Source organism: Blastomyces dermatitidis (genome assembly GCF_000003525.1).
Source record: "Blastomyces dermatitidis ER-3 genomic scaffold supercont1.4, whole genome shotgun sequence".
Classification (NCBI taxonomy): Eukaryota; Fungi; Ascomycota; class Eurotiomycetes; order Onygenales; family Ajellomycetaceae; genus Blastomyces; species Blastomyces dermatitidis.
This window is the reverse complement of record NW_025544777.1, coordinates 3,703,014-3,716,163: the sequence shown is the minus strand read 5'-3', so window position 1 is coordinate 3,716,163 and position 13,150 is coordinate 3,703,014. Positions and strand designations below refer to the sequence as shown.

The following is a 13,150-nucleotide window of genomic DNA, read 5'->3' as shown; positions in this document are numbered from 1 at the left end:
TTTAAGATTTGATATCATATCTGACTCTGATATTCTAGTGAGTCATATTATAGATAAAGAGAATGAGTTTGATACTATTCAACTTATAAATATCTATAATGAAAAGTCATTGAAAGAAAACAACAATATTTGAACAATTGATAGAGGATTTTTAAATATAACTCTCTTAAAAAACTCTATAATTGTAGAAGACTTCAATACACATCATCTCTGATGAAACTCAGAGTGTACAAGAGTAGTAAGAGCAGATAAACTGATTGAATGAACTTTTAAGCATTCAATAGATTTAGTTAACAAGTCTGATCAACAAACATTCTTTAGAAAAGGCATGAAACAGAAATCTATTATAGATCTAACTTTCATGTCACAAAATCTAATTGAAAAAAGACTTATAAACTGGTTTATTGATTCAAATGAAACCTCAGAATCAGATCATGAGATCATTCAATTTGATATTGAACTGAGTGAAAAATAAAGAAGTGAAAATCCTCTTCTCTCTAATCAGTATAACTTTGAAAAAGCTGATTAAAAAGCAGTTAAAGAAAGAGTAAAACAGCTGAAATCTGAAAGACAGAATGAGCTTTATTGAAATCAAAGTCAAGATATCTCAAATAAAATACTTAAGAATAGAGCAAAGCTGATTATATCTATTCTTCTAACAAGTATTGAAGAAAATATTTCAAAGAAAAAGTCTTCTGAGTATTTCAAATCTTGATGAAATGAGAATATCACTTCTAAAAGAAAGCAATTAGTCACTGCTAAGAGAGAGTGAAAGAATAACTTAATATCTGATGAACAGTTCAAAGCTATTTGAAATAAATATTTTTCAGATATTAAAAAAGTCAAAACAGATTACTGAAACAAATTTCTTGAAGAAGTACAAGGAAAAGAAGTTTTTAAAGTCTTCAACTATACTAAAACAAGAAGTGTAGCAAAGCTTTCAATCTTAGAATATAAATTTCAGAATGAATTGTATACAGCAAACTCTTTTGAGAAAAAACATCAAGCTTTTATGAGAATTCTCTTTCAAAACTCATCACATTTAGAAGAGAAGAATATGTCATTTCATGAATATATTGATGAAAATAACTAGGAATGGCCTGAGCTTACAGGTGATGAACTAGAGTCAGTAATATTCTCAGATTCAATTAAAACTGCTGCAGGGCCTGATTCAATTAAACATTTAATTATTCAAAACACATATTTCTACTTGAAGAATGAATATTTTAAGCTCTTTTTCAATCTCTTAAGAAATGATTATCATTCTGGATGCTGAAGAGAAGCTACTGAAGTAATTCTTACAAAACCTAATAGAAAAGCTTCAGTTTCTAAGTCATATAGAGTAATATCTCTGTTGAACTGTTTGAGAAAAGTTTTAGAAAAGATAATAGCTACTAGATTATCTTTTATAAGCTCTATTAGTGATTCTCTTCTATTTAATGAATACATGAGAGATAGAAAACAATGTTCTGCAATTGACACTGTTCTCTCAGTTATTCATAATATTTAAGTAGCAAAGCATGAAGACCTGGTCTCAACTGCAGTTTTTATTGACATAAAAGATGTATTTGATCATGTTTCAAAGTCTAAGATGATTCAAACTTTGAAGATGTTAAAACTGTCACTTTCTCTAATAAAATGAGTTGATTGTTTCATGTCTAAAAGAATTATACAACTATTCTTTGATGAAAGAAAACAAGATAAAACTGAGATAAAAATAGAAGTATTATAAGAATCTCTAATCTCATCTGTTTTATTTACAATATACACTGCATATTTATTCAAGAATAGAGAGATGAAAATAGTGAGATCTTCAAGTTATGTAGATGATATTGATCTACTCTACAGTTCAAAGATAATTAAAGAGAATTTAGAAGTGATTGAGAATGCAGTAAAGAAAATCTTTGTTAGAGCAGATATCAATCTAATTCAATTTGATATGAATAAAACTGAGTTAATTTACTTTTTTTCCAGATTTAATGAGAAAGAACTAAGTCTAACTCTTTGAAATAAAGAGATTAAACCCAGTTTGAATGTCAAATGACTAGGAGTATGATTAAACTCTAAGTTGAATTTTAAATATCATATTCAATAAAGAATCATCAAGACAGAGAGACTACTGAATAGTATAATCAGACTATCAAATACTGAGAGAGATCTATCTTTTCAGGCTATGAGACAGTTATACATAGCCTGTATTATCTCAGTAGCTGATTATGAAGTTCAAGTTTGATGAAACAATTAAGATAACTTCACTGAACTGTTTCAAAGTCTATAAAACAGAGCTTTGAGAAGAATTCTGAGAGCATTCAAATCATCTTCTATTAAAGCAATGAAAATTGAAGCCTCAATTCCATCTTCTGCTATTCAATTTGACAAGGCCAGTATAAACTATGCTCTGAGAGTCATAAAGATGAGCTCAAATCATATAATCAGAGAAAAAGTCTCTTCATTTTCATCAGTCAACTCAGGAAATGAACTGAATTGAGATAGATTTCTTAATTGAAATGAGAATAATGCTTTAAAGAAAATGCTCTCTCAACTGTATAGACTATGTTCACTTATTAAGAATCAATTTTCTTCATTAAATGTTGAGAAAATTGATCATGAGAAGATATCTCTCTGAAGAGAAAAGCTGAAATCTCTCATAGACTTACAAATAAGTGAACTCTCTAAAGAGAGAGAATATGAACAGCATTTGAAGAAGATCTCTACAATTAATATAAAAGACTCTATTCTGATTTACTCAGATGACTTAAAAAATGAGAATTTGAATAGATTAGATGCAGACATTGCTTATACTAAAGATAATATCAATTTTATCTCAGATTTATGAAATTTAGGCTGTGAATCTGAAGTCTTTGATGCTGAACTATTTGCAATAGTGAAAGCTTTCAAACTCATGGAAATAAAATCTTATAAAAGAGGAAATTGTTTGAAAGAGACATGAATATTCTCTGATAGTTAAGCTGCTTTAAAAAGACTTAGAAATAGTCAGATTTATAATAATTAAATAAATCTTGATCTGATTTTAAACTCTGTTTTGAAAATTCAAAAGAGAAGAACATCTAAACTGATAATTCATCTGCATTGAGTTCCTGCTCATATGAATATTCATGGCAATGAATTGGCTGATTCAGCTGTAAAAAAGGGTTCAGAATTAAGCAGATATATTCAAAAAACAGTGTTCTGATCTTTCATAAAGAGAAAGATAAAAGAATCTTGTTTAAATAAGTGGAATGAAAGCTGGCAGAAACAAAAGAACAGCATACATTATTCAAGATTTGAGATAAAATCAAAGTGGAAATCTTGTTCAATTAAATGCAAAAAGAAAATATTCCCATTCATAATTCAGCTAAAACTAGAACATGGTTATTTCAAATTCTATATACAAAGATTTGATGATAGATTTGATTCAACAGAATGCTCATTCTGCAATACAAATGAGAATCCTGAGCATATTGTAATGCATTATGCATTATACAATAGTCTCAGAGTCAGATTAAAGAAGAAGTATGATTTAAATCAATTAAATATGAGGTTCTTATTCTCAACTGAGACAGGACTTAAATACTTAATAGACTTTCTATCAGAAACTCAAGCAGCTATAAGAAAATGAATCAACTCAAAAGTATCTGAATATGAAGAGGTGGAAATTGATTAGATATAGTCTGTTAAAACAGCTATACACTATCTTTTAATAATTTTATTTTGTTATAGTCTCTCTTTACTGTACTTGTTTCTTTCTGTTCTTTTCTATCTATCTATTTAATGTGTTTATCTTTAAGACTATGTTCTCTTTTCCTTTGTCATGATATTTTCAAATGATTTCAAAGAATTAATAGGTGTTGAAATACAGTAATTTGTGAACAGTTTTTGTATTCTGAGCTGGAATTTTCTGATTTTGCATATCTGAAATTAATAAGTGTATAATAGTTGACTCTATAGATATAGGAAAAACCCTGAGAACTAAAGGTTCTCAGGTAGATATCATAGTCTCTGACTGCATACATCTATAATTGAAGAATAATAATAATATAAGATCACTTTCTTATTTTTTCTAAGTCATGATTTCATTTTGAGATCTGATATATAGTTACTTTACATGTTTTTTTAATGATTAGTCTCAGTGACGTTCACGCCAAGAAATGTATAAGATCAGATTAAATGAAATCAAATGTGAAATTCATAATTCTGATAGTCAGTCTAGTGTCTTATAAACTCTGTAGCACTCTTCTTCTATTTTCTCTCAAAGAGTTTTTAGAAGTCTAATAAGACTACACAAGTGTAAAATTTCTGAAGTGATTAAGAGAAAGAAATATTTAAAATTAACAAGATTAATATTATCAATCTGCAGGCTGTTGCTATTCTAATGAAGCTGCAGTCTGCAGAAAAAGTAAAAGAAGAATCAGAGCCTACTCATTAATAATTACACTCTCATTAAACTTATTCTTCACTGTTGAAGTCTCTGATATCAGTATCTTTGTCTATTGAGAAGTCAGTGCTGCAGTACTGCAGAGAAGCATGCTATAGAAGAGTATAAGAGATACTTAAAGTATCAACTTATCAATTTACAAAACATTTCAGTTATCTGCTTTAATTGAAGTGAGATTCTCTTTAATCAGTGATTGATCTCTGTGATACTTTTAACAGTAGTACTAATCAATTTCTTTGTCTTAAAATCAGTCATTCTGAGGTGTTTTATTATCTCAGAGACTCATGCTTTCACCTTCTTTTACAGATAAGTAAGAGAGATCTTCTCAGTCTTAACAGAATCTATTAACACTTAAAGCTCTGAGATTCTCACTCTGTACTGCTTGAGCATCTGAGCTTCTTATCAGCATTGACATGATATCTTCTTGTAAAGTAGATAATACTTACAAAGAGATAGAAGTGATTGTTACAGATATAATGAATATAACATAAGTAAGAGAAGAGATAGATATATAAGATTCTCTCTTTCTTCAGCTGCTTAGAACAGTGCAGATAAGTGACAGTACTGATCAGAGATTATATCAGAGTCTTCTCACAGAGAGAAAATAAAGAAATTACAGAATTCTGCAGACTCAACTCAGCAGCATTCTGAGTAGCACTCAGATATATCACAGAAGAGAAACTACTGATTGAGCTTCTCAGAGCTATTATTCTCAGAATCAAGCTCTTTCTGAGATTCTCTTTAAATAATCACAGAGGGTCATACATCACTGTGTTGACTGAGAGAGAGAGCAGTGTCACAACAGCAGTGAAAGAGACAGAGAATAAACTGAATATAGATAAACTGATCAGCAGAAGAAATGACACCTCACTGCAAGATGCAGCTACTATTACCACAGCTGCAAGAGATACAGGAGAAGGAGAAGATGTGATAATAAGAGTGATACTCTCACAGCTTATTGACATCACTGTCTCTGCCTTTAACCTGGCTTTCTTAACAGTCACAGAGACTGCAGCTGCATCATGAAGATGTTTATTACTCACTAAAAAACATCAGAATAAGTCTCTTATTATCTTTCAAGAATGATGCTCTCATGCACTTACTATTATAGATGAGAGAGATTGAGAAAAATGTGTTATAGAGAGAAAGAAATCTTTTTAAAAAATTCTGTTAATACTGTTAACTTTGTCTCTAAAATACATTACTTTTGCAGAGAGTTTTATATACAGAATAGAATATATTAAGAGATCTGTAAGTTACTTATTAACTACATTTTTCACATTTCAATTAATATATAAGAAATTCATTTATCACATGATTAATTTAAACAGAGATGAGAAAAAGAAGATTTACACAGTTAGTAGAGAAACATATTTAGACTGACTGTGTGACCGTGTCTGAGACTAGACTGACCGTGTGACCGTGTCTGGGACCAGGACCAGATTTTTTGATAGTTTCATTATCAATTTGACTGATCTCATTACATGGTTTTAATATTAGATAGTAGTCTTATACTGTTTTAGTGAGACTTACTGTCTACTCTTATCACATTTTTCAAATGAGATCATGATTTCCACTTCTCAATTTAAATTATTTTTATTGCTTTAAATGACTTTAAATCTCATTTGAGTGTTATCAAAAAGTATTACCTTTTAAAAAATTAAAAATAGTCTAAAAGAAATCTTAAAATGTCTAAAAATAGTAACTTTATGCCAAGAATGAAACTAAATGAGATCAAATGAGATCACTTTCTCATTTTTTTCAAGTCATGATTTCATTTTAAGATCTGATATATAGTCACTTTGCATGTTTTTTTAATGACTAGTCCCAGCGGGATTCACACCAAGTAATGTATGAGATCAGATCAAATGAAATCAAACATGAAATTCATGATCTCAGCGGCCAGTCTATCTGAGATCAGAATCAGATTTTTTGATAGTCTTATTATCAATTCAACTGATCTCATTACATTGTTTTAACATTAGATAGTAGTTTCATACTGTCTCAGTGAGACTTACTGTCTACTTTTATCACATTTTTCAAATGAGACCATGATTTCCACTTCTCAATTTAAATTATTTTTGTTGCTTTAAATGATTTTAAATCTCATTTGAGTGTTATCAAAAAGTGTTACTTTTAAAAAAATTAAAAATAGTCTAAAAAAAACCCTTAAAATGTCTAAAAATAGTAACTTTATGACAAGAATGAGACTAAATGAGATTAAATGAAACCACTTTCTCATTTTTTTCAAGTCATGATTTCATTTTAAGATCTGATATATAGTCACTTTGCATGTTTTTTTAATGACTAGTCCCAGTGGGATTCACGCGAAGAAATGTATGAGACCAGATTAAATGAGATCAAATGTGAAATTTATAATCCCGGCGGCCAGTCTAAACTCATCTATTTCTTTATATTACAAACAGTATATGTACTATCAAATCAGTCGATAACTGTTACTATATAATAAAGATAATTTCTAATCTGATAATCTTAAGAGTATCAAAACTATATTCTTAAAAAGAAGAGTATTATCATATCTCTGATTATATCAAGACTCTGCTAAAGTTTCACACAGCTCATTACTTCTCTGCAGATAATTTCATTTATCTTACAGACTGTTTAAACCAGTTTTCAATCACTCTATAATATTATTCAGATATATTATAGAAAGATCTGATTGATGAATATAAGAATCTTACTTCTATACAAGGTTAGCAGATTACTCTTTCTTAATAGTAAGATGCTACTGAGGTCTCACTTCAGCTATTCTCACTCATGAAATGAGAGAAGAGAGTTCACTTATTATCTATATAGAATAGTTAAATACTGACTTCTTATTAAAGAAGTTAGTGATTTATAGACTGACTGTGTGACCGTGTCTAAGATCAGAATCAGATTTTTTAATAGTTTCATTATTAATTCAACTGATCTTATTACACTGTTTTAACATTATATAGTAGTTTTATACTGTCTCAGTGAGACTTACTGTCTACTCTTATCACATTTTTCAAATGAGACTATGATTTTCACTTCTCAATTTAAATTATTTTTATTGCTTTAAATGACTTTAAATCTTATTTAAGTGTTATCAAAAAGTGTTACTTTTTAAAAAATTAAAAATAGTCTAAAGAAAACCTTAAAATGTCTAAAAATAACTTTATGCCAAGAATGAGACTAAATGAAATCAAATGAGATCACTTTCATATTTTTTCTAAGTCATGATCTCATTTTGAGATCTGATATATAGTCACTTTACATGTTTTTTTAATGATTAGTCCCAGCGGGATTCATGCTAAGAAATGTATGAGATCAGATCAAATGAGATCAAACGTGAAATTCATAATCTCAGCGGCCAGTCTAGTGATTTCTTTTTCTTCTACTGAATTATATACAAGAGTTACTGCATTTCTCATACAATCTTCTTAGTATATTAAGTATCATATCTGTGATATTCTTGCAATAACTCTGTAGCCTATGAGCTCACTATTCAAGCAAGATAGTTAAGCTCACTTATACAGCTTCTTAAACAACTATCTTTACATGACACTGCTAACTAGTCATCACTTCGGTTCCGTCATGTTATAGAAGTAATTAATCAAATTAATCATCTTAACAGAGATAATATAAGAAAGGTGTTAAAAAGATTATTTCAGTCATTGAGTCAGAAAGAGTGTAATATTCTTCTCGAAACTGTAGAGAAGATAAATAAAATTGAAGAGCTGAGACCTTATCTTTTAATATCTAACATAGTTTCAAGAAGTTATAAGAGAAACACAGCTGTGTCTTATCATCAGTCAGTTAGATTATATAATCAGAAAGCTGTGAATGATTTAGTGAAGATATCTGAGAATTAAAGCTTAAAAGATTCAGATATGACTGTAGAGAGAATTAAATGAAAGTTTATTACATTATTTACTAAGCTGAAGAGATTCTAATCTTTAAATATGTATGAATTCTCTGATGAAGATACAGATGTAAAGATGAACACAGAGTTTGCAGAGAATGAGACAGTAACTGAAGATGAGATGAAATTATTAACTTAGATAGAAGTGAAAGTGAAGTTAGTAGTGAAAGACATTTATAAGAAGAAAGATATAGAGAAACTAGAGCTGACTGAAGTAAATAAAAAATACTGCAGAGATAGTCAGAAGCAATATAACATGTTAAAGAATAATATATTAGAAAGAATAAGATAAAAAAGAGTTATTAAAGATAATCAGATGACTTAACTGTGAGATATGACTCATATACACTATCTCAATTATTAAAAGACTTATGAGATACAGTGAGACAATATCAATCATAAACTGTGAATTTTTTATCCTACTCAGTCAGCAGTTAATTAAGTAGCTGAGATGAATACTTATGCAATGAAAGCTGCAGTGATATATAATATATGATGACTTAATTACTTTAAGAACAGTTAATCTCAAAGATTCAGTCAATCAGAATGTTATCATTCTTCAAACTCATGAGAAAGTAGTTCTCATGTCTTGTCAGTCTTGTACAGCTGATCATAAGTGATTTGAAGAGTATATAATTACTTCTCTAAATGATGAGTGAACTCAGCAGAGACATGATACTTATATTAACTATCAGTGAGATAACAAGAGTTTCTGCTGTTGTTTAAATTATCATAGCTAGTAAAAGTTTTAAAAAAAACACTGATAATCTGCTATTTGAGAAAAGTGTACTGAGATTTGAGAAGACTGTGAGTGTGAATGAGAATAACACTATTAAAGATAGTGATGTGAATGAGAATGATTTGATCTTTATCTCTGCTAAGAAGATACTCACTCTCTTTAAATGAAAGATCTTGAATCTGATTACGCTGAAACCTGTCAAGTGTGTCTGAATTAGTGAGAAGAGTAATAGTTCAACTTCTATCAGAGTAATTGATAATATTAAGATAAGAAGTAAACAGTGATTATCAATTTTATCTTTCAAGAGTCATACTATGAACTGTATAACACAGAATCTGAAGATATTGAGACAGCTGTTGAAAAGATAATATTTTTTGATAACACTTTTTAATATTACTTTTTAATAATGCTTTTTAATAACACTACTGTTAATTTTGAATAGATTGACTAATAATTTAAATATCACAGATTCAAAACATTGTTAATATAAGTTATATCTTCTCTAAATAATAATAACAATTTTATAATATTCAATAAATAAACAAATCAGTCACATCACTGAATATGATACACAATAGTAGAATATGATAGAGTTCAATATATAAGATGACTGTTTAAACTCTTTAATTACATCAGATAATTGATCATTGAGTGTAATACTCTTATTAGAAAAAGATTCAGACATTGAAACTTTCTGATATGAAGTGAACTTAGTTGAAATATATGACTGATTTACTGTTTCAGTTTTATAAGATAATAAAGACAGTCTCAATCACTTATACATCAATGCTGTAGTCAGTCTGATAAGTGTATAACAGTTTATTTACTTATCTTGAGAAGCAGTTAAATCACTTAAAAAGAAATTCAGTCTGAGATGATACTATAGCACAGACTATTATTACTTTAAGAAATAAACTGACATATTATTACAGCAAAACTGAACAATCTTTTGCAGATTACTATACTATAGCAGCTCTACTAGATCTCTCTTATTAAGTTAATATCTACACTTCTCAAGATTGAACAGAGAAGGAATGAGCCTCATATATCAAATTAGCTCAAGACTACTACAATGCTAACTATCAGAGATTTGAACAAGCAGATATTAGAGATGTGAAGAAAGACAGTGAAATACAATTCTCTAGTAAGTAACAATCTTGAATAATACTTTATATGACATAGAACTATAATACTAACTTTGAAACAGAACTTGCATACATTATTATTATTATTATTATTATTCTTCAATTATAGATGTATGCAGTCAGAGACTATGACATCTATCTGAGAACTTTTAGTTCTCAGGGTTTTTCCTATATCTATAAAGTTAACTATTATACATTTATCAATTTTAGATATGCAAAATCAGAAAATTTCAGCTTAGAATACAAAAACTGTTTACAAGTTGCAGTATTTTAACATCTTCTGATACTTTGAAATCATTTGACAATATCATGACAAAAGAAAAGAGAACACAGTCTTAAAGATAGACACATTAAATAGATAGATAGAAAAGAATAGAAAGAAAAAAGCAAAGTAAAATAAAGAGAGACTGTAATGAAACAAATTATCAAAAGATAGTATATAGCTGTTTTAACAGACTATATCTAATCAATTTCCTTCTCTTCGTATTCAGATATTTCTGAATTCAGTCATTTTCTTATAGCTGCTTCAGTTTCTGATAGAAAGTCTATTAAGTATTTAATTTCTGTCTCAGTTGAGAATAGAAATCTCATATTTAATTGATTTAGATTATACTTCTATTATTATTATTATTATTATTCTTTCATTATACTCATATGCAAGCGAAGCTTACGATGAGTCCTTGCGTGATGTTAAATACAGGTCAAGTGTTGGTTATACAGGAGGAAATACAGGTGTTGAGACCATGCCAAGATAACAAGAACATAGGAAATACAAAGGAGAGACAATTAGATACATGCAATAATAACTTCTCAGCCCAGGAACATAGAGTGATTTTATTGAAGTGATTTGTACACCTCTGTATTTATTAGAAACCTGAGGTGCTTGAGTTCTGGATTTAATATATCCCCTGCGGGTTTCAAACCCACACGCCTTGGTTTCCCACGCCAAGGCGCTACCGGGTGGCTGTATTAATCATTCGGTCACCGGGGCAGAAATTCTCTTCAAATGCTGTTCATATTCTTTCTCTTTAGATAGTTCACTTATTTGCAAGTCTATAAGAGATTCAAGCTTTTCTCTTCAGAGAGATAACTTCTCATGATCAACTTTTTCAATATTTAAAGAAGAAAATTAATTTTTAATCAGTGAGCAATGAGCATAGTCTGTACAGTTAAGAAGACATTTTCTTTGAAGAATTATTTTTATTCTAATCAAGAAATCTATTTCAATTCAGTTCATTTTCAGAGTTAATTGATGAAAATGAAGAAGAGACTCTTTCTCTAATTATATGATTTGAGCTCATCTTTATAACTCTCAGAGCATAGTTCATACAGGCCTTTTCAAATCTAATAGCAGAAGGAGGAATTGAAGCTTCAATTATTATTACTTTAATAGAAGATGATTTGAATACTCTCAGAATTCTTCTCAAATCTCTGTTTTACAGACTTTGAAAGAGTTCAGTGAAATTGCCTTTATTATTATTATTATTATTATTATTATTCTTTCATTATACTCATATGCAAGCGGAGCTTATGATGAGTCCTTGCGTGATGTTAAATACAGATCAAGTGTTTGTTATACAGAAGAAAATACAGGTGTTGAGACCACGCCAAGATAACAAGAACATAGGAAAATACAAAGGAGTGACAATTAGATACATGCGATAATAACTTCCCAGCCCAGGAACATAGAGTGATTCATTGGAGCGATTTGTACACCTCTGTATTTATTAGGAACCTGAGGTGCTTGAGTTCCGGATTTAATGTATTCCCTGCGGGTTTCGAACCCACGCGCCTTGGTTTCCCACGCCAAGGCGCTACCAGGTGGCCGCATTAACCATTCGGCCACCGGGGCAGTGAAATTGCCTTGATTATTCCATCAAACTTGAACTTCATAATCAGCTACTGAGATAATACAGTCTATATATAACTGTCTCATAGTCTGGAAGAATAGACCTCTCTCTGTATTTGATAGTCTGATAATGTTATTCAATAGTCTTTCTACCTTGACAGTTCTTTCTTATTATTATTATTATTATTATTCTTCAATTATAGATGTATGCAGTCAGAGACTATGATATCTACCTGAGAACTTTTAATTCTCAGGGTTTTTCCTATGTCTGTAAAGTTAACTATTATACATTCATCAATTTCAGATATGAAAAATCAGAAAATTTCAGCTCAGAATACAAAAACTGTTTACAAATTACAGTGTTTTAACATCTTCTGATACTTTGAAATCATTTGACAATATCATGATAAAGGAAAAAGAAAAAAAGAACACAGTCTCAAAGATAGACACATTAAATAGATAGATAGAAAGAAATTGAAAGAAAAAGATAAAGAAAAAGATAAAGTAAAGAGATGTAAGAGGCCTGTACCGAATAGATCGGTATAATATTATAGGTCTTATATAACAAAGATAAAAACATTAGAGAAGGAAAGAAAGAGAAAGTGCGAGAATCAGTGATTGAGATGGATATTTATACGCGTATGTGGTGGTGTATGTGGTGGAGCTTCAGGGTGGAAGAATATACACGTGTTCATAGTGGCTGAGGATCAGTGATCAGAAATGGCTGAGAATTGGAGTGTATGCTATGCGCGTTCATAGCAGCCGCAGATCAGTGATCAGAAGTGGCTGAGAATCAGAGCATACACTACACGCGTTTGTAGCAGCCGCGGATCAGTGATCAGGAATGGAAGAATCTATGAAGTGTAATGGAATAGTCTATATGATTGATCAGGCGCAGCCTGCCACATTAGTCCCTCCTTTTCAGAAGCAGTTCCCATCAGTCAAGGGCCACTGTTTCAGATAACACAGAACTCAGAGTCCAGGTCAGTTGATCATAGCTGACTCATTTCATCAGATATTGTCAGCTGCAGCTGCAGAATCTCTTATCAAGAATATCTTCAATCTCTCACTCAAG

At 29.9% G+C, this 13,150-nt stretch overlaps 1 pseudogene across 1 annotated transcript; it reads right to left on the bottom strand.

The window, feature by feature from the left end:
* Positions 1–11,989: 11,989 nt before the first annotated feature.
* BDCG_16909 lies at positions 11,990–12,078 on the bottom strand (annotated as a pseudogene). Its single transcript has one exon. The product of its transcript is annotated as a tRNA-OTHER (tRNA).
* Positions 12,079–13,150: the final 1,072 nt, after the last annotated feature.